This window comes from Manis pentadactyla, chromosome 2 (assembly GCF_030020395.1).
Source record: "Manis pentadactyla isolate mManPen7 chromosome 2, mManPen7.hap1, whole genome shotgun sequence".
Taxonomy (NCBI): Eukaryota; Metazoa; Chordata; class Mammalia; order Pholidota; family Manidae; genus Manis; species Manis pentadactyla.
Genome location: NC_080020.1, coordinates 44,332,061 through 44,352,421, shown reverse-complemented (window position 1 = coordinate 44,352,421; position 20,361 = coordinate 44,332,061). Strand labels below are relative to the sequence as shown.

Genomic DNA, 20,361 nt, shown 5'->3' with positions numbered 1-20,361 from the left:
TGTGTCCCTTCACCCCCAAAGAAACATTTCAGTCCAGCTAAGCCCCTGGCCAGGCTGCAAAGGAGAAATGTCAGGTTCACTGTAGCATTTTAGCCACTGGCAGAAATCTTGATGATATTTTAAGTGGATCTCTTTGTCTGGAAAAAGTGCTGTGGGATGACATTTTTGATGATTTACTTAGTTAGCTGCTGCAGTGTCTATAGCTCTATGGGGCAATTAGTTCAATGAGGCCCAAATCCTGCCACCAGCTACCATTCAGGAGGTAGTGGGAAAACCTCCCATTGTTTCTCCTTTGGTCTCAGCCAGACCCTGCACTGAAGTTCCAGCATGGGCAGATGGCCAGTTAGTGGGACAGAGGGCATATTACCCAGGATAAGTGGATCTAGAATATTTCTGCAGGAAATTAAGGGATTACATGGGTGGGATTTTGTTACTTCTCTTGATGGAGGAGCTAAAACGACAGTTCCCTGCAGATGAGGAGGAGGAGGAAAAAGCAGGAGCCATGGAGAAATGGTGCTTACAGTTTTAAGAAGGAAAAATGAAGGTGTAGAGAGAAATTGAAGGGATCACTCAAAGAAAAAGTAAAATTGCCACATCAGTAGGACTTATCTCAGGTTGGCCTAGAATATTCTCATCCGTGGAGACCCGTTGAAGAGCCTGTCTTTCCACCTGCTTTTGAAGAGTAGTTCGCGGCTCTCCAGATAACGCGACGCTTGCTAAGGCGATGGTTTCCAAGCAGAGGGTTTGCTTGGGTGGGCTGGTCAATGCTAAACAACTGGCTTGTGAGGAGGGCGCAAGCCTGATCGATACCATTTTTCAATTTCTTTGGTGTAAATATTCCCACAGTGGCCTAGTTCAGGCTGTCAACATGAGTCACTGAGTGTGGATTTGGGTGGTGAAGGGCACTGTCCCCCAGTGGGACCCTGCACCATCACATTAGGACTTGGCCTGACAGCCGAATTCATACAGTAGGTTTAGCCCCTGTAATCCAACCAGATAAACCCTTTCTTTGTTGTTGGTGTGAAAACAAACTCCTCTACATCATGCAGAATAACCACAAGCAGGGAAATAATGGAGACTGGCCAAGTGAGCCCTTCCTGGAATTCAGTGTTAATGTATCCTCATGTTAAATGCCCATCTTGGTGAGCTCAGAGAGAGCAGGGTAATAGTTTAGAACCGACCTAATCATCACACTGTCTCTAGGAGGTATATGGTTATTAGATTCATTCCAACTATAATCATACCCACCTGGTAGCTATGAATTTAAATGAGATAAGATTTGTAAAGTGCTTTATGCACATAGAACATGTTCAAAAATGTTATTCCTATCTTATAATGTACTATGTATGTGATCTTAAGGGTCATTCTTAACTGCTGAATTCAATAATCACACCTGTTAGACACTTTCTAGGTCATGATTATGCTTTTTCTGGTGGATCTAGTTAATTAAGTGTGCTTCTCTTCAATATAGAAAGATTTTCTTACTCCGTCAGTTACTCTGTCAGAGAGGCACCAAATTGCCAGATCAGGTTGGACATTAATCGGCTGAAGTGAATATTCTCATTCTATTTTAACTGTAATGGACACGAGCAGACACAAGACTGGATGAAGGTTGAGCATCTTGGTCTGCAGATTGCCGTGGAACAGGGCAGAGTATCTGTGGTGGTGGACACGAGAAACGCGGGGCTGAAGCATTAGTAAACAGATGCAGTAACTGACAGCCATTGAGAAAATTTCCTGCTGCTTCTCCCCTAGAGATATTATGTGGCTCCATGTCCTCTGCCCTTAATAATCCAGACAGTCAAAGTGTGTATTGCCTTGGTTCATTTCTTAGCTGGAGAAGGGAATTGGGCATTACCCTCAACCGGACCATGAACTGCCAGATGGAAGAACTGCAGCCAGCTCATCTGAGAAGGAAGGTCTGCCTGCCCAGAGGCAGGGAGAAGATGGCAAGGTGTCATCTCCAGGACTCAGCTCAGAAGCCTCTTAACTGTGCACTTAATAAATGAAGCCTTGGCAGACATACCTTGAATTATTAATGAAGTTATTCAGCTTTGATTGTTTCCTTCTTTTGGGGAAAGGTTATTCACTCAAATGCCTTTGATTAGACTATACAATACATCACAATTGGGTATATTTTATGTGCAACTTTATGGTGATAATAGTTCTGTCTCATTTAGAAGCAAATCAGACATTATGAACTTCGTGATTTATTAATGTATTGATTTCTATAAATGTCAGCGCATCTCACATCCCGTCAGAGAGCCCGAGAGCAATCAGTGGAGAGCCAATAAAAATGTAAAATGAAACCATCATAAAAAAAAGGAAATACTGCCTGTTTCAAAGCCTCACTACCTCTCTGAAATGTTTCAGGATCTGGATCATTGCCATAAAGGCATTCCCCCAACCTCAAAGGAAACACAGCCGGTGTGAGGTGCTTAGGAAAGCTCTATCTTGTTTGTCTATTTGGGTGATCTGAAATTAAAACCAAGAGGTGGAGAGTCAGACCTGGAGGGACCCCTGAAGCCTGTGCCCAGGCTTCTCATCCTGGAGAATGGATGGGGCTGAGGGGTCCCTCCCCATCAGATTCGCCCCACTAAAACACCCACCTCCCTGCTGAGGAAGCTTCAGGACCAAGCCCAGATTCCCCAGCTGGCATTGAAGGGTCTAGTTTACCTTTCCAGGACAATTCCCCACCAACACCCAGCATGTCTTCTACAATAGCCATAGTCTATGGGAGTGTGGACCCCTGTCTGCCAGAGTGTGTGATGGGTTGACCCCAATCCCAGCCACACTTTAAACCTGGTTTAGGAGCCATTTTCTTGGGGCAGCTGTCACAGACCACCACACAGAAAGCTCTCTTTCTCTCTGTCCAACTTCCTGAAGTGCTTATTGTCTCTGAAAAACACTCAGCAGTTATCAGAATCTACATTTGGGTATTGCAGGTTTTGTTTACAGGAACGGGGTGGGCGTGGGGAGACAGTGTCTTGTGCCTATTTTTGTTATCCCACTCCTCCATGATATCTAGTGTCTGCTTTGCACATAGTAGGTGTTTAGTAAGTGCTCATTTTTTCCTAAAAGTGTGTAGAATTCCAAGGAGCTGAGTAGGAAATACATTCAGAGCCCTGAGACAGCAGCCAAGAGACTATCTGGGAAGTATTTAGCTAAGTTAGTGGCTAGTTCTGTTGTTTGACAGTTTAGTTCAGAAATCATAATCTGACAACCCACAGGGCACAATTCTTGTCCCACTTCTTTTAAATTTGAATTTTGCCAACATCTATTTCACACAAATTTTTGGCTTCTCTTTAGACATATGAAGTTATTGCTATGCAGGCCCTCATTATCACATGGCAACAATTGGCTGGAGCTGAGGAGTGGCTGCTCGCTTTAGACAGGGCATGTGCTCTCCACTAGACTGCAGTCCCCATTATTCCCTATTACCTCTCCAACACTAAGATCAAGGACAGCTATTATCCATCATCACTTATTCACATTCCTGCCTGAGTCTATGATCCCTGTTTAACAGCCCCTCTCCCCTACCCCATGCCATGTTTTTCCATGTGACTTCTGTGTGTTTTGTGAAAATCCAGAAAGATGACAGAATTTCATTTTTTGGGTCCCAAATAACATGGAGAAAAAGGGATGCCCTATGATTAGAGAGGACCTCTGTACAGGTTCAAGCTATGTCCTTAGATGTGTGCTTCTGTGCTATGAACAGCACATGAATCAAGAGTGGGGTAGACTTTTAGGTTCTGGTTCAGTCCATTTCAGCTTCATATTTTATGGAGGACTTTCACATTTCTTGGCTCCTGCAAGGTATGCATTGTATTATTCCCATTTTACAGAGGAGAAAACTGAGCTTCAGAGAGGAAAGAGAAAATATTACTGGGAGAAATGGAATCAGAGACCTTACAAGACACCCCTGAGATCACAAAGATGGGAGAGAGAAGAGCACAGACTAAGCTCATCATCTGATCAACAGACGCTTTCTAACATAAGGCACCATCCTGTGGGTCTGCCCTGAGCCCACGCCTGTGTCTTTGTGGTTGTTTCTCTGTTTCAGCAAGTTAGGGGCCAGATTTCTCTATCCAAGCTTATCACACTTTCTGCACTTGGGAATTTGCAAAGCCTAGTCTGAGGTGGCAGGAAGGGAGACACCAAATAGTTCCAGAGGGTTCCCTCCTCACCTTCTCCCCTGCTTCGAGCTCTCTGCCATCTGTTTAGCATTTTCAATTTTGTTTCCCATTGTTGAACATGAACACAGCCTTCACTCTGGGTGACAAGTTGTGTAAGTCACAGAGCATCCGAATTATGGAGAGATACTTTCATCCTGTCCTCTAATTTCACAGATGTGGCTCCTGGGGCCTGGAGAGGGAACTGGACTTGCCTGAGGTCACACATTGGATTCCTGGCAGAGCAGGATCAACCTCAGGTCAGTCCTTCTGGCAATTTAGTATGCTTTCCACAGCACCATTCATTCGCTCATTCAATAGATAATTACTGAGGGCCTACTACACATCAGCCTCTCTTCTAGGTACTGTGGATAAAGCAGTGAACAAAAAGGTGGAGACAGAGCAGTGAATAGAGGTGGTAATGTGTGCTGTGAATGAAACAGGGTTACAGGATTGGAAAGAAATGGGTCATGGAGGCACTCTTTTACACAGGGTGGTCAGGGAAGGTGGCAGCCCAGTTGAGCATTTGTAAGAGGGGAATGGTGGAGTCTCACGGTCAAAATAGTCAGGCTTGGATCCCAGCAAGGCAGCTTAACCATTGGTGAGTTACTATAGTTTCCAGGACTCAGCACTGTCAACTGTAAAATGGTAAAACAGTAGCATCCATCTCCGAGTCTGTTAGGATCAAAGGAACCACTGCAGGGGAAGTACCTGGCATGTAGAAGGCACTGGTGGAGTCTTCTCCTTACCTGGAGAGGGGGCAGTTCAGGCCCTGCTTCCTAAAGGGTGTCTTTGCTTGGCTGGGAGTGGGGTGAAATGTACAGAGAGCCTACATAACACTCCATTAGCCAGGGTGACCAGTGGAAGAGTTTTATAGTTTAAGAGGATAAAGAACCAGGATTAATTAACTGAGTTAGTTTGTGAATACATTAGTGGGTCAACAAGGCTCTGAAACTATTTCATGTGTGGGTGGCAAACACTAAGCCTGGAGTGATGCTTTGATGGAATGTTCCAGATCAGAGCCCCTGCTTAGAATTCCCAACCCTTCTGAATTCCTCCCTGTGAGACAGCAGTATTTCTCATCATTTAAGTGTCAAAGTGGCTTACCATAAAGCTGAAGTTGGATCATAGGAGTCTTTGAAAATTAAATCTCACATACGAGAAACCCAAACAGCTTCCAGCCATGGCTTCTCTGCAAAGCCTTCCTTCCCAGACCTCCCAGCCTGCCTCTCAAGTCCTGAAACATGTTTTGTCACAGTCATGTCTATGGGATTACGGGGAGGGGAGATTGGGGGAGGAGGGCCCACTTTCTCTATTACCTAACAGCCTTTGTTACTGTTTGAAATATTGTTTAAGCTATGTATATGGATTGCTTTTATAATTTTAATGTTTCGGTCAAAAACATTACATTTTGAGTGTGATAGTGGTAAGTAGTTGCCATCTGTTTTGTTGTGGAGAAGGTCCTGGTAAGTCTGGTCCATTGCAATTGGTGTTTAGTTGTGTCTGTTGCAATGTTGGTTCTGTGGAATAAAACTTTTTTTCAAACAAAACAAGATATTGTGGTGATCATTCATGCTTGTCACCAACTATTTCTGGTTCTCATTCCAGGTGCTGTTTGGATGCATTTCTGGCCCGTTTGAAGTTAGTTGTGATCATATGACTGGCACTGGCCAATCAAATGGGACCAGGAGTGGCCCATGCTCTGGGAAGAGGCAGCTAGTAAGTGAATAATTTTTGAATTTGAAAATTCAAAATGAATTTTGAATTTTGAATAATGGAGCAAAGCACTGTGGAAGAAAAAGCTATGGGATACCATGGGAACTTAAGCAGGAAGAACTAGCCACAGCCACAAGACTTCACTGTGGCTGAGCCATCGTTGAACCAGAAGGTGGAAAAGAGGATGGCCAGGTGGAGAAGAGGGAGAGCACCATGCAGAGAGGGAGGGAGCAGCCTCTCCGAGGACTCTGGGGTGGGAAGAAGAGAGGCCTGCGCTAGGAGATGAGAGAAGGCGCAGGGGGGTCTGGAGGCTGTGGTGCGGTGGACAAGGGACACGGAGTGCCAGGCAGGCATGGACCATGCTGTGCTGGGCCTTGGGCTCCATGTTAACAGTTTTAGGGATGGCAAAGAGCAAAGCAGGTACAGTAGAGGGGGCTTTATTTTCTTGAGAAGCCAGTGGAGAGTTATGAGTTAGAATATTAATCACCTGAGGATGTCGGAAGTTGATCATGAGGGAACTGAGGCATCCTCGGCCCTCCCCACGTGTGGGGACTTCACGGAGAATGGCTTCACAGGGTCAGGTCTCTGCCTGAAGGCTGTGTCCTTCCTCTCTCTGCTGGCTCACTGTGATACAGTGCCTCCATTCATCCCCTAGGCCTGAGACCTTCAACTTGGTCTCAGCTCTCCACAAGTGAGTGAAAGGAAAGGAAGACTGTTTCTCCCTATCAGTTAATAAAATCTGCATTTTGAGGTAGTTGAAGTTTCAGCTGGAATGCTGTAGAGAAAATGAAAGTTTCTATGGCCAGGGTTCTCACCTGACCCTGGTTGGCTAGCTCATTGCACATGTGTGGGCAATACGTTTTTATTGACTCTCTATATAAAGAGCTCCGCCCAGTGCTCTGGGCCGCATGGCTGCAGGACAGCAGAGGCTGAGAAGGTGGAAGCACCGAGGACAGAGACTGAGATGGCTGCAGGGCAGAGAGGCCCAGAGGCAGAGACTGCCTTGCTGCAGCGGACTCGCTCTGAGGTGGGTGGGGTTCTAGTGCTTGGTCTGCCACTGTTGGGTATAAACCCTTTCATCCCAAGAACGTTACATTGTCATTTTTTGGTCTCACTGAATCAAGAGTGCACTTGCCTGGGGCTGAAACCCACTGGTGAGACAAATACCAAAGGGCCTGGTAATTCCAATTTAGAAATCCAAAGGCTGAGTCAGGTTTGGCTGGAGACCTGACCCATGGCTTCAAGAATACTATAAGGCTGGTGAAAATCTCTTGGGACTGTAAGACTTTTTCTAGTTAATCAGTAACTTCCTCTTTATTCTTGTGTTAGTTAGCCCATGACCCTGCAAGGGGAAACAGGTCTTGGTAGTTGTAAAAGAGGGAGAGATTAAATATGCAAAAGAGATATGATAATTATTTAAGCAAAATCTAGGAAGGTAGGAAGCAATGGGAGCAGGATTAGGGATGTGGGTAACCCTGTACACATTTCAGATTATTTCTCAGAAATATTCCTAGAAGTGGAATACAGACGTTTGAAAAAAAAACCCAGCAAGTCACCTGTGGATAAAGTGAAGGTTCCTGTGGCCAGGATTCTCACCTGGCCCTGGTTGGCTAGCTCACTACGCACACGTGGGCAATACATCATTACTGACTCTATATAAAGAGCTCCGCCCAGTGCTTTGGGCAACATGGTGGCATGGCTGCAAGGCTGCAGGAGAGCAGAAGCTGTCGGGGTGGCAGTGCTGAGGACAGAGACAGAGATGGCTGTCGGGGTGGAGAGGCCCAGAGGCAGAGACCAGCCTGATGCAGGCAGACTCGCTCTGAGTGGACGGGATTCTAGTGGTTGACCTGCCACCATGGGAATAAAGTTGGGTATGAACCCTTTCACCCCAAGAACATATATTGTCATTCATTGGTCTCATTGAATGCATAGTGAACTTGCCCAGGGCTGAAACCAATTGGCAAGACATCACCTATCCCCCAACCCCCGGTATCATACATAAAAATTTTTGCAGTGGTGATCTTTGAGGGCTGGGGTTATGGAAGCTGTTATGTTCTTTTTGCTTATGGGTATTTAAAAACATCTGCAATGAGTATGAATTTCAAATAAGAAGAAATCCATAAAGGTTATTTTTTAAGTTTACCTAAAGTAGGAACATGGAGCACCTCAGAAGCTCTGGGATTGGAAGTGGGGTGGAGCCCAAAGCCCAACGTTCCTTGGGGGCCATTTCTCTACGGAGGAGCCTGGGAAGCTAGGTAGGTGAGGGTGGAGTGCCTCCAGCTAGGAGATCTTTGTGTAGCCTTGAAACATGTTTATCTATTTCAGTTTCAACACTGGGAAACGGTGGGATAGCCTCACTTTGCAGGGCTCTTGTGAGCTTTAAATGAGAGAATGCATGGAGATGCAGCTGGCACTGAGCATATGCTCATTAGACGTTAAACAGTGCCTAATAGTGCCTCCCAGCCTATGAAGAAAAAAAGACAACCTGGCTAGGGAGAGTGGGTTGAACAGGATGGCCCATTCTGGAGGAGGTATTTTGGACATATTGGGGTGGGATGGGGGTGGCAGTGTTGGGGAAATGGAGGGGGGTCTTCTATTGATCAGAATAGTAGCTGACATTTCAGAGGCATTTCCTAAATACCAGGCCTGCCTCTAGGGCTTCATGGACATTATCTCATGTAATGTAACCCTCCCAAAACCTGGGACCTGCACACCACTACCCTTTTAAAGGCAACGTGCGACTTAGAGATGTAAGGTGATCTGCCCAACACCATATAGTTGCTAAATGGCAGACCTGGGACTCAAATCCGGGACAGTCTGATGCCAAAACCTGTGTTCTTAACTGCTGCATTATACTGCACGTGCTTTACAGCCACACGGAACTGGGCTGCAATTCCAGCGTTGCCACTCAGAAGAGATGTCTCATAGTCACCCTGAGGACCAAGGGTGACAAGGCCTGTGCCTGGCATCCAGCAGTGTTTGTCACATGGTGGTTCTGTTGGTCCCTCTGCTGGATCCCCGAGACCCACAGAGCCTAGGTCTTCTCAGGAAGTATCTCAACTTTACGCTGCTAAAAAAGCAATTTTTTTGCTCTAGCTGTGTGGATAGATTTTAAATATTTAATTAGGGAGACCTTCCGCTTGGAGAGAGGGCAGGACTTGTTATTAAATCCCTGCTGCTTGGTCTCCCTTACTTGCCCGTGGGATTATTCATTCATTTCCAGTCACACAATTTAATATTGCAACAGCTAATGGGGAGATGTTGATAATTTGTAAAACCGGTTGGTCCCGAGGCCATTGGAGAAGCTCCGTGCCTGGCCTAATGTGGGGGCTGGAGCAGATTCTCGGGAGATGAGGGCTCCTGAGAGCTTCCTGCTCATTATCTGCAAACATTTACGAATGCCTTTGGAGATGCCCTGTTGGGGGCCGTGAGGATTAGAAAGTTGTTTCACTGCACAGTTGCATCTTCAGGAAGTTAGGACCCTGGGACACCTGAATGCATTAAAGGTTTTTTTTTGTATTAAAATTTGTACCTGGGATGTGTTTTAATCAGGTACATGAAGATATGCAGACATGGAAATGACTGTCATGAAGGAAGTTCATACTCAAGGATCCCTAGAAACAGGAGGCACAAATGCCCTGCAGGGCCACACAGGGCCCATCAGGAAGCGGGGAGAGGGGAGAGAGGGGCCCAGAGCCTGTACTGGGGCTTTAGTGGGAAGGAATGGGTGAAGCAATATAGGTATGTTAGTAAGCTTAGGATTGGAAAGTTTGAATAATTTTGTCAGCCTCTGGGCTGTAGGGATGGCCCCTAGTTGTCCAGTACCTGGCCCTGGGGTGATTTAGGGCAGAGAGAATACTGGTTCATTATGAGTGTGTGAGTTAGATAAAGGAGATGATCGGGGTGTGGGCCCTGGACTGGTTGATTTGTATATCAAAGGCACCTTTGCAAGGGAATCATTTGCTATCCCTAGGAATTAGCTAGCTCTGGAAGGCAGTCTCACCAGAATCAAGGTCTCAATTGCCAGAGCATCTAGAATACAGAAAAATAGAAAATAGAGTCGAGACAGCTTGGTTCTGCAGTTAGACAAATGTAGGTCAAAATGCCTACTTTGATATTGCCTTTCTGGGCACTGGGCGTGAACATACCTGGGGCTCAATTTTGTGTACTTAGCATGTCTCCCCAAGGCTACTGCAAAGCTCCAGCCTTCAGCCTATAGGCTCAACCCTACCAATGGGTTCTCTGCCTGAATAGTCAGAAGGACTTTTGTAAAACAGTCATTCATAGGGAACACATTATGGAATATCTAGTACATGCCAGGCAGTGTGATTACAATGGTGAGCAAAGAAGCATGGTTCTTGTTCCCAATGAGGTTAGTTTGGTGCATGAAGGACTTAATCTAAGAATCACAGACAGAAATACAAAATTGTAACTGTGAGAGGGTTGCAAGGGGTTGATGTTTGGTGCTATGGGAGGGAGTGGCAGGAGGCTCTGCTGTAGTGTCAGGGAAGGTTGCCCCTGAGAGAGAGATGGAGGGCCTGAAATCTGGAGAAGTGGGAACTGAATAGATGGGAAGGAGGGGTGTGGCTCCCCACTGTCTGCAGGAGAAATGCCGTGTTCCTTAATAAGGCATTCAAGGTCTTCTAAGATCTGTTCCTTGCTTAGCTTTCAAGTTTCCTCTGTTGCTTCTCTCCCGCCCACTGTCATCCTGCCACACACACCACACTCTCTAGAAGTACTTGCTGTTCCCCCAGCATGACTTCTTGGGGTGACATTTCATATACCTTTGCACATGCTCGTGCCTGGTTTCCTTCCCTCTCTATGAGGTTATTTCCTGGGTTTCCTTTAAATCTACCCCACTGCAGTGCATGCTTCCAAGGGCACTATTTAGACTACAGTGTGCATGATGCCTGCTGGAGTTGTGCAGCCCTCTGTAAAGTATCACCTCAAGGGCTATGTCCTCCGAAACAAAAGTTTTTCCCCAGTCAGCATTGGTACTAGATCACTCTCCTACAGCATCCATCGCCTTGCACGGTAGATACAGAAAGGCTTTTCTGTCTTTTTTGACCATGGACTCCTGGAGGGTATGGCAAGTGCAGGCATTCACTTAACAAGTAAGTACTGAGCTCATATTCTGTGCCAGGTACTGTTCCACGTGCCAGTAACCTGGTCACAGATAAGGCAGGCAAGGAGGAAAGGAAAAACAGAAGGAACCTATTTTGACTTTGGGGGAAGGAGAGCCTGCAGATCTGTGAGCTGAAGGGTAAAGGTGAGAAAGAGTAGAGGAGAGTTTCAGGGAGAGGGAGGGAGCAGCATGTGCAAGGATTATGAGACAAGAGCCAGGCTGGCCTCTTGAGGAACTAAGTGGAGGCCAAGTGGTAGAGCAGAATGACCGAGGGAGGAAGGGGTGTCAGGTAAGACTGTAATTGGTCAGATCAGTCAACTCGTTTAAAGAATGGGAAGCAGAGGTATCTAATTTATAATTGCCCCAAATAAGAAACTCACCCAAGTGTCCATCAACAGTAAAACAAAGAACACATTTTTAGCATATTCATTCAATGAAGTGCTACACAGGGAGTGATGTGAATGAATGAACTATAGCAGCACCCAGGAGTATGGATAAATACACAGCGCAAAACCAAGTAAAATTAACTTGTGCTGTTAGAAGTCAGGAGAGCCGTCATCCTTGGCAAGTAGTGACTGGAATGGAGAAGATACAGGGCTTTGGGGGTTCTGTCATGATCTTCTTTTGAATCTGGTACTGATTACATGGCTTCTGGTACATATCGAAATCAATCAGAGTTTTGTTTTTGTTTTTACTACATACAGAAAGACCTGCTAGGGGAGGGTTGCAACTGGATGAAAGAAGCTGCTAACTTCGGAGGAGACCAATAGAAGTAGACATGGAATATTCCTGGCAGAAAGAATCCACCAAACTTACTGAGGTGGGGTGAGGGATGTGAGAGAAAAGCATCGGGAGGTGACAAGGAAGATTTTCCAGGCTTGAGCAATTGGCTGGGTGGTGGAACTGTGCTGCGCAGTGAAGGCTGGGAGAGGGCTCTGTCACACTTCCTTCTGTATGCCCAGCCCCAGCAGTGGGGCTAGTACCAAGAGCGGGTTTTGTTAATGCTGACTTATCCTTGGCTTTGGTAAGTCAATAACCCGATGATCGGCGGTGGTACAATAGCTAGTTACCACCCTTATGTTCTACACATTTTATCTTCTGAGGATAGTTCAGAATTACTTGTTTTCCAAACTCAACAGCATTTTGTGGGAGAGTTCACTGGCATTTGCCAAATGGAAAGAACATGTTCATTCTCCTTGTAGGTACAATGCCAGGTTATGAGGATGGGCACATATGTGTAACAGTTCAGATGTTCCTCATGATTCTAGATGGAGAGGAAAGGATGTATAAAGAGTGTTCTTCCCCGTACTCGTTGCATTTCGTACCCTGTATTATGTTCTCCTTAAATAACCTCATGAGAATTATTTTATAGATACCCATTTTCTAGGTCATTAAGGCTTGGCTTTTGGTCATCAAGTGACAAAGCTGGAATTTGAACTGGTTTTTTATTTTTTCAACCTTCTTTCTGGTCAGGGATGAAGGTCTGGGGATCAGTGGTGTCTTAGAGGATAATGGAGGCCATCTCCCCATTGCAGTCTCCATGGGACAGGAGGGGGGCCTGATGCTTAGGAAGTGTTTGGAGATCTCCAAAAGAAAGCAGTTCCAGTGTTCCATTTTGCCATTTTTAAAAAAAACATTTACCCATAATGTCTCTTTATAGGATAATAAAAATGAACCATCTGTGGTTCATTGGGAAACATTTCTTGGGCTTATTAAAAATATATGAATTTTTACTTTAAGATGGGATGGCTGTATTATTCAAAATTGTATGCCAAAATGTATTATCTATTATTAATTTATTTTTAATAGACATCTTTCTTACAGATTAGCATTCTAATTACTTCTGAAAAAGTGGGCAGTAGCGAGGCGAGGTTTCCAATTAAAATTGTCCTGAAGATAAATTGAGGTCTCTGGCTGAAAGCACTTCAGCCTTTTTCCCATCTTGGAGCAATAGCATCTGCCATCCCAGAAGGCCCAGGCTGGGATTCTCCTCTGTGCTAGAGCTGCCCCGAGGGTTTGAGGTTCTCCTCAGGAGGGAACTGGGGAGTTCCTGCAAAGGCACCATCCCAGAGCCACACGGGGTGGGGTGAAAGCCATCAGGCAGAGCTGCCTCTGGGCTGCCCCTTGATGCTTTCCTTCCTCTCGGCTGCCTGCCCTTTGTAAGTCCTGTTCACTTCTGCTTGCCAATCCCTCCCAAGCAAAAACCAAAATGCTCCTGCTGCAGTGGCTGTGGCTCGCATGATATGACAGGAGAATTTATGGGCTTTTTCAAAGACTTCATATGATTGAAAAATCTCAGCATTACAGTTTGACTGAAACTCATTCATGTCGATTCAAATCAGGTCATGTTGACCGAGAGCCTTCTGTGGTGAGATGTTTGCATCTGTAAAGTTGGGGGGGTGGACAGTTGAATGCTGTGCCCAGGGAGTTTGGCTTGAATTCTATACCGGTCACACATTCACCGTATGGCTTCTGCAATTACATCACGTTTCCTCATGGGCAGATACTCACTTGTCAGGGTCTTGCTGGGATACAGCACACAGTAGGTGTGCAGAGGGGTGTCTCCTTTCCTTTCCCCTCTGGTCTTTTCCCATGTGAGGGGCGTTGGGGAGTGAACTGACCTCTGAGTCAACCTTCCTGGGGGTCAATCTGGTACCATCTTTAAGGGACAATGTGTAGGAGGGCAGGTTTGTCCCCAGAATGGCCATCATGGGGCAAAGAACACTGAACTCACATCCCTCAGCCCCTGGTAGGGTAGTTTGCTGGGCAGGGCATTTCCATTCTCTGGGCTACACTTCCTTCTGCCGTTAAAAGGGGGGAAGGGAGGACAGGAGCACTGGCTTTCTAGCCTTGGGCAGTTCTTTTATTTTTAGCTTATTAATCAGTCATGGATTCAGTCTCCAGAAACTCCTCTACAGTCACCTTGAACTTAATGCTATTTTCAATTTATATTAATTTCCTCTCGAGATACCAAGTTTCATTAGGTTTATTAGTTTTGGGTAAATCAAACTTCTTTTAATAGACTCTAGTTTACTTATTTTAATCTCCTAATTTTAGTATGTTGGGGATTTGTTCAACATTCATTTATTTGTTTAACAAGCATATAAGCATGTACATACTCTCCATATTCAGATTTTAGGAAAGAGAAGATTTATACAAAAGTTTAATGAATCCCTACTGTGTAAAGATACACTAAGTGCTCTCACATTTGTTGATCTACTTTCACCCTCCCAGCAATCCTGGGAGGTGATGCAGTAGTATTCCCAGTTTGCATGGGACCAGCAAAGTGCCAGAAAGCTTAAGTGACTCCCAGGATCCCACAAAGGGTAAGGGCTTAGATGGAATCTGGAGCACAAGCTCTCTGTAATGTAATGTTACCCACTGTTGCAACAGAATGTCACAATGTTGTCTTCTTGAGCCCAGGCTTCTTTCTACCTGCCTTCTCCTCTTTACACATCTGAGAGATTCAAGTTAGTATTCCTGGAGTTGCTCAGCATGGATTCTTTGCTTTCCCAGACCTGGAGGATTTCTTTTTTTTTTTTTTAAACCACCTTCCTTGTCTGAAAAGGCATAGGAAAGGCTTAGAGTAGAGACTTGAGAGGAGCAGTCCTCCAGCGCTCTCATCTAGCAGCCTGCTTCTTTCCCGTTGCACTTGACCTTGATGGGATCTTAGGATAAGGTGCTGTGACTGCTGCAGCTTAATGCAGACCTGGCTGAGCAGGAGACTGAACATTGAATACCACTCATGTTTAATTGCATCTGGCCAATGAGTGTGGTGCATGTTTGGGTATCTTTACTTAGGTGGTTCTTGGGGAAAATTGAGGGCATGTATATCAAGCAATTTTTGAATTATGTCTCGATTAGCATCTGTGAATGTCTCCCAAGGGAAACCAGAAAAGCTCTATTAGCGGAGCAGTTTAAAACAGGATTGGAGGAAGCAGTGGGGGAATATCCCAGAGGGAACAATAATTATAAACAGCACTTCCATGTAAACAGGTCTTAATGTGCTTTCTATATTGAATTCCTGAGAGTGAGACTCTTGGGTGGTGTCTCAGCGCCCCCTCCAGGGCTGCACCCCTGAAATGCTGGGAGCTGAAGCACGAGCCTCAGTGGGTCCTGCTGGCTCCCAGGGCACCAGAAGCCTCTCAGACCACGACAGTATACTGAGCTGTGGGCAACATGGTGATAATGGCATTGTTGTGTGACCTTGAAAATGTGACTTTGGGCAAGTCACTTCCTCCCTTTGGACCCTTGTAGAACACTTACACAGTGTTAGCCCTGAGTCAAATGCTCTCAAAGAATTAATTTCACTTAATCCTCTCAACATCCTGCATGGTGGGAATAAATTAGCCCATTTTAAAGATTAGGAAACTAAGTCTCATGGGAGTTAGCACCTTACCCAAAGTCATTAGTCATCAAATGGCAGAGTTAGGATTTAAATTCTGGCCTCTGACTTCTATTCCAGGGCTATATCCATAACACCAGGTTATGTCCATCCTCCTTAGGGTCTTGTTCAGCTAAACACTGTATGAAATATACCTTTTCACTACCAGGAACTTGGTGATCTTATCTTGGCTTTTGCAACACTCCCTCAACTTACTTAGAATCTAGCAGCCATGGGAACTGAAATATTGCTCATTAGTTCTGTGTTTTATGGCTACTGGTGGTTCCAGTGTTCTAGGGGTTATGGCTCAGGTCGCATTCACCCATAGGGCATCCTAACTGGTGCTTGTCATGGTGATGGTGCCATAGAGAAATGTAGCCCTGGCTGGGTCACTTCCCTTATGTCCCCTTGAAAGCAAGTACATCATGGGTCTCCTTACATTAAGTGGAACCATGGGATCTTGAAAACTTCAAGGGTGAACAACCCTTAGATATCACCAGTGGTTTTCAAACCCTATAAAGGAATTCTTTAATCAAAAGGAATTTTGCATGAGGGCTAAGTATATAAAATAGATGAAAGCAATCAGATGCTGAGGTTAAAGTGAGGGTGAGGAAAATGTCATTTTCCTTCCCCCAAATCCCATGTGGTGGTCCTACAGGAGATTTTGCAGATCACCATCTGAAAACCACTGCTGTAATTCAACCTGCTTATTTTACAGTTTGCTAGGTTGACCCCAGAGAGGGACATTGCTATGCCTGAGGGACAAGGTTGAGGCTGGAATCCAGGAATGACATGCCACCTTGGGCTTTCTTTGTAACCTCGGAGAAATGGCAATGAGGGTGCCCCAGAGTTGGGCTTGAAAGAATTCTCAGGTCTTTCCTATGAACAGGGAGGGTTTTTAATTTGTGACCTAATCCATTCATTCACCAGCTTTTATAGAATTTTATCTGTTAAGTAGGAGAACTTGCTCTGTTCCTGGAATATTCTCTGAAATATCAAGGGATCACCTCAGTGCAGGACAGAAGGAGAATAACAAGCCTCTGTGTCAATAATTAGGATATGTATTAGGAAGGGGGAATACAAAGATTTGGAGAGGGAGTCAGGCTTTGGAGGAAAACAACAGACTGCTGGCGGAGAGTGAGAAGTAACTCTGTATATGGTGTGGGATGTGGAGTTTTTACTGGAGAAATTAGAAGCCTGTGTCTTGGGCCACCAAACGCATTCCAAGGTGTGAAGAAGCTGTGTAGGTAAATCTATGGGCCCACTATTCATTAGTTATGTGTTCATCCATTTAACATTTCCTGAGCATCTTCTACGTGTTGAGCACAGTGTAAGGCAGAAAGGATACATGGTGCACGGGGCAGATAACTTCACTGTCTTCATGAGTTACTTCCTCGTCTACAGGATAAAGGCTTTCATTCAACAAATGTTTGCTCTGGGTGCCAGAACCAACTCTTAAAGTCTCTTGGGGTGATAGGTCACCTCAACTGTCTTCTCTCCAGTTTTAAAAATAAGCAAACGTGAAAGCAGTGAGCAGTTTAAAGTCAGTGCACTATGTTAGTACTGTAATTTTACAAAGAAAAAGATTTTACTCAGGCTTTTCACACACAAATTCACTGACATGATTGAGTAAGCAGGGATTTCTTTTTTAAGAGTATGAAGTTCAGAAGGAATGGCACAGAGGTCAGGTAAGCTTTGAAGGAGATGGATTAAAAGCAGGAAGTCAGGGACAGCATGAATGGAAAGACCAGCCCAAGTGGGCATTGCAGTAGAAGGCCCTGAGTGGCACCAGAGATGTTTCAGGTGCTGGGGTTGTAGAGAGAGAAGACAAGGGACATGGAGCAGGAAGATGAAGATAGAGAGAAGGAATCTATGGACAGCTTTGACTGTTGCCATGAAGGAAATAAAGGAACAAGACTGCAATGCTTACTTAGTCTAAGGGTATTGGATCAGTGAAGTACTACCTTGAATATACTAAAGAAATGACTCACCCAGACAACTTGGGATAATCTCCTCATCTCAAAATCCTTAATTTAGTCTCACCTGCAAAGAACCTTTTTCCCTATAAGGTGACATTTATAGGTTAGGGATTAGGACCTGGTATTTTTGGGTGGCCATGAAGCCAACTTCAACCTAACTGTATTATATGTTATAAGTACTCTTCCAAGAGGAATAATACAGATATTTCGTGAGTAGAAGTAGTGATATTCCCAATGCGTCAGGCACAGTTTAAGTGCAAGTACTGCTGCATTTGCACAATGGAAAGTGCTCTGGAGTGGGACTTAGAAGACTTAAGTTGAGTCCTGAAGTTGTTGTTTCCTAGCCATGTGGCCTTGAAGTCAAAGCCTGAGAGCCTCAGGTTTTTAAAACTATAAAATTAATTCAATAATAGCAGACTTATATTTCTCACAGGATTTCTCTACTGTTTAAGTCAAACACTGGACAGGCAATGATTTCTTAAACTATGAAGTACTAGACAGGCACTCAGTCCATAAAAAAAATGTTTAAAGCTGGATATGTGTGGGTAGATGGCTTCATATGAACTGTATTTCAAATCTTTTGCCATTGAGTCAATCCAGCAAGCCTCCAGAGTAATGAATGCTACACGTTTCATATAATTTAGAAGGCATAGATAACAGACTCTGTCTAAAGGCCCCAATAAACACACCTGGATTCTCACGATTTCCCCAAGATTTTGTCAAGTTTTTTTGCTGTTAATTTTGGCTGTGGTTCTTGCATAGTCAGTGACATTCCTGATTTTATGAGCAGGCTATGGCCAGAGACATAGCAAAATAATGCTATATTTAGACTGATAGAAGATATGGCAGCAGGAGAACCCACTTTGAGAAACACTGATATAGTCTTCACTGCTACCGTCAGTGCTTTGACCTGGAATAGCAAATCACTTCTGAAGTTACCATGGCAGAACCAGGAGATGTGATGCTTTGAGAAAAGAGACCTCTCATCTGGTGAAGGTCAGGTTTCATGATGCTGGCCCAGCATGTAGCAGCTGAGAAGTGAGGCAGAGAATTAACTGGTAATGGTTTCTGAACCTTCTGGTGGGGCGATGTTACCTGTCTGTCTCCTGTACACCCCAGCCTTGATCTTCTCTCTGCAGCCCCTGCTGTCCTCACTTGAGTGGAAGTGGTGATGAGCTTGATTGATTAGCAGACAGTGAAGGCTGGGGAAACATGATGACATATCATATGGGGGAGAAGTCGTCCCAGGGTTCCTAACCTGGCAGTTTTATTGGCAACTTCTAAATCAAAGGGAAGAATTATATTGCCCAAGAGGCCTAGTGGACTTTAAACCAAAGACATGAAGCATGGGCTTTGTGTTTTTCCACTGATGAGTAGTGTATTCATTTGATTGGCATGATATAAAGCTGAAAAAGAATGAAACATTTATGAGTGTCTGCTATGACAGATAATAATTCTGGTACTTCCCCATGTGCCTCTTCATTTAATCTTTACAACAACAATATGCAGCATTACTACTATTGTATGGGTTGAACTGTATCATCTAAAAACATATGCTGCAGTCTTAACCCCTGGTACCTGTGAAGGTGACCTATCTGATGGTAGGGTCTTGGTAGATGGAATCAAGTTTAGATGAGGTCATTAAGGTGGGCTCTAATACAATATGACTGGTGTCCCTGTAGGAAGAGGAAAATACCGCGTGAAGACTGAGACACACAGGGAGAAGACGGCCATGTGAAGGTGGCTGTCGACTGGAGTTATGCCGCCATGAGTCAAGGACAGCTGGGGTTAACAGAAGCCAGAAGAGGTGAGGAAGCCTCCCCTCTAGGCGCCTAGGAAGGGGCACGACCCTGCTGACACCTTGCCTTTGGACTTCTAACTCCCAGAACTGTGAGAGAATAAATTTGTGTTTCTTGAGCCACCCAGTTTAAAGTAATTTGTTGCAGCAGCCCTAGGAAATTAATACAACCACCACTCTCAGTTCTCTACTTGTGCAAGTGGGGAAGTGAAAGCTAGAGAAGAAAAGGGACTTGCCCCACATCACCCAACTGATAAACTGCATTTCCAGGGCTGGAACACAGCTCTCTTGACTCTGGGCCCAATATTTATACTGTTTCAAAAGTACTATTGAAAAATAAAATAGGACCAAGGGCCTAGGAAAGATGATTGATGCGTTCTTCAGAAATGTTCCACTGCTCTCAGAACAACTGCACCGCATTGGTCGCAGTGTGTTTAGTAGGAGGTGGTATTCTTCCCGTAGTACTCAAATGGATGAACAGGGTTCCCACATCACATACACATTAAAAATGGCACTCTGAACCACATGGTGAAGGCTCTAGCACTAGAGACTATGTGGATTAGACTTAATGACAGATCACAGACCCCATGTGGAGCTGGTTTACTTGTTAAGGCACTTGGTATGCAGGACAGGGGTTGAAATTTTAGAGACATACATCTCCACATTGCTATTGATATGTTTTTGGAAATTTTATGTAATTTCACTAAACCTTTCTTATTCCTTATATAAAAGGAACAATGATATCTACTTTCTGGCATTATTTAATCTTTTTCCTTAGAGTGTTGTTTTGTTATATTAGTTTATGTCTATAAAAGCACCTGGCATTATACCTGAGACATTGTAGGTACTGAATGAACGTTAATCCCTCCCTTCATCTAGGGCTCCTGGAGGCAGTCTTAAACATATGTTCTCTACATTTCACCTTAATTCTACAACATTAAATGTTATCTTCTATGGTAATAATACCGAAAGCTGTAACCTTGAGGAGCTAATGAAGGGTAAGGGAGATGGATATCTCTAGACATGGTAAGGAGGAGCAGGGTAATATTTCCACTGCCCCGTCAGACTTATAAGGAAGTAGGCAGGTCTTAGATTAATTGTATTCTCTGTGAGTATTTGTTCTGAAGTTCACAACAGAGATGGAACATGTTCCTTGGGATCTGGTGGAGAACAGGGGCTTTGATCAA

General features: G+C 44.7%; 1 protein-coding gene and 1 long non-coding RNA gene across 4 annotated transcripts in view; one reads left to right on the top strand and one right to left on the bottom strand.

Annotated features, from left to right (window-relative positions):
* The window catches only part of KCNIP1 (potassium voltage-gated channel interacting protein 1), a 318,647-nt gene that overhangs the window by 20,357 nt on the left and 277,929 nt on the right, over nucleotides 1-20,361 (bottom strand). The gene's annotated exons all lie outside the window — the stretch shown is intronic.
* Nucleotides 6,791-19,267, top strand: LOC130680655 (uncharacterized). The gene is made up of 3 exons (XR_008993694.1): nucleotides 6,791-6,915; nucleotides 11,718-11,833; nucleotides 19,059-19,267. It is a non-coding gene; the product is annotated as an uncharacterized LOC130680655 (long non-coding RNA).